Below are 2,455 nucleotides of genomic sequence, written 5' to 3'. Positions count from 1 at the left end.
AGTTATATACTTATATTTTGTCCTCTGAAATTTTAAAAAGAATAAATGATTTGGAAAAAGTTACACAAGAAGTTTTGAGCTGTGATTAACCTTAAGACATTATGAACATATTCCAAAGAAGTGACATATTGTACGTGCAAGGACAACTAAATGCATTTTTCCTATTATTCTGTATTTAAAAAAAAAAAAAAAAATCACAGCAGCAACAAATTTTAGTACCCCAGCAGCCCAAACCCAGAAATTGTATGAGAGAGATCATTGGGCTTTTGGGCTTTCCCCCTTCCCCCCATTTTAATTAGGAGATTTTAGTACTGTTCACGATATATAAACAAAGGAACCAACACTTTTTGATGTTCATTGCAGTTCTGTCAGAGGTTCAATCTTGGGTAACTCAATGACCTTGAATAGCCCAGTTTTTTTTTTAGAAATTGAGACAGTCGTATGTTGCAAGCTATGTTTTTGCAATACTGCAGTCATTATAGCTGGTCTGTAGAGGATTTAGCTTCAAGATGAACACGATGACTTACAAATCTACCAAAACTGCATCTCTTACAATTCAGTTCAACTTCTCTCTTGGCTCTACCTTACGAGGACAAAGTCAAACCAAAAAGACCTACCAAAAAAGATGCGCCTGGCATTTCCCGAAATGAACACAAAGCACTGTAGTCACCTTGCCGAGATTTAATTTCTGCTGCCTAGACAATGCTAAAACTAGAAGTTTGTTAGCTTTTATCTACAACTGAACTGAAATATCCACAGATGCATTCTTTCCTGAAGAGAAGGCTGGGCTTTGTAGAAAGTATTTCATCAGTGAAAGTTACTGTGCTAAAAAGCAAAGTCGTAAACCCCCTCTTTATCATCATCACCCAGTCACCCTGTCAGTTACAGAAGCGTTTAAGTTGTCTCAAGAGCTAGATATATTGTCTAAATAAGAACTATATTGTCAAAACAGTCTAAAGCTGAGAGAGTTTTATTACAGTTGGGGAAAACACTACTTATGAGGAAATATTTGATCAGATGTGCCATGGTTTCTCACTTTGGTTAAAAAAAACAAAAAACAAACAAACAAAGTGGAATACAGTAACTTCACTACAAAAAAAAAAAAAAAAGAGATAGGTATAGTTTTTATAATCCATCCTCATTACCACAGCCATATTAATGGTATGGAACTGTCAGCCATAGCTTAGTCCTTAATTTTTTACTTCTGGAAATCACAGGATTTGTTAAACAAATTACAGAGTCTGAGCATTTAACAAAAAAGCATGTTTCTACCCAGACCTAGTTGGTACAGAACTGCACAGACCAGCCATAAGAGTCCCTCTCAGACACTTCTCTGTTCACAGAGATGTCTGCAAAGAGGCAGAACCAATACAGAAGAACACTTAGACAGGAACATTCCCATCGTTTAAGACTGGGCTCCAGTTGTTAATTCTAACAGACAGGTGAGGTTGGGTATTCAACTGCATTAGGTCCTTTAGGGAGAAGCCTAATGTAAAATACCAAACAATATCATTTGAAATGTACAGCAAAGCAAGTATTCAAGAGAGCTTAGCTTGTCAGTCATGTTTAAGTAACTCAAACTAACAACGGTAAACAAGACAAAATTTTGCCAATCAAGATTGGATTTTTTTTCCTTTGTCTGTTGAATCATAAACCATCTGACAACTCAGACTGATACCCAGTAACCCTATTCAATCTGGTCTTAATCAGACTTTAGGATTCACCATCAGGAATTGCAAGACCCTTTGGGCTTAGAAGAAACCTGAGCATGCACACATTCTCAACTGCAGACTGGATTAACTCTGAAAAAAAACATTTTTCAAGAAAACCCCCCAAAACCCACAGGACTTCCTGAATTTCCTAAATGTTAAGATTTTTGATTCAAGAAGTCTCAAAAATACAGTTTAGCCAGCACAACAGCTTTATTCTGCAATTTGAATTATTATATACAATTCCGTAAAAGTCCACATGAGGAACAGCAGGGAAACTTACCACTTTTTGGCACTTCCTTAAATTAGAGCCAAAGTGCAAGGTCTCCAATTAACCCCCAAGGTAAGAGAACAACACTTTGCTGCGAACAAAAGTCGTGTTAACACTTAAAATACCTAATTAGTTATTTAAAAGGCCACATCTTCAAATGCAATTAGAAATCATTTAATAAAGTTTTTGCTTCTTTTGGTATGATAAATTGCCACATATCCTACAGCTAACAGAACATCATGTTTTCCAAGACATGTAAAAAAGCAAACAACACTGTCTCTACATTATTCCATAAACCTCAAAAATGAATGACAAAAATCAATTGTTCCCAGGTATTTGAGTGGAATTTTATTTTCTTCAGATATGCTGTTGCTCTTCTTCAAAAAGAAAAAAGAAAAAAAGGAGAAAAAAGCCCAAACCAAACTTTTCATAAATAGTATCTTGAGGCACAGGTTCCCCCCTACTTAAAGGAATT

This window comes from Mycteria americana, chromosome 3 (genome assembly GCF_035582795.1).
Source record: "Mycteria americana isolate JAX WOST 10 ecotype Jacksonville Zoo and Gardens chromosome 3, USCA_MyAme_1.0, whole genome shotgun sequence".
NCBI lineage: Eukaryota > Metazoa > Chordata > Aves > Ciconiiformes > Ciconiidae > Mycteria > Mycteria americana.
Note: the sequence above shows the minus strand (reverse complement) of the source record.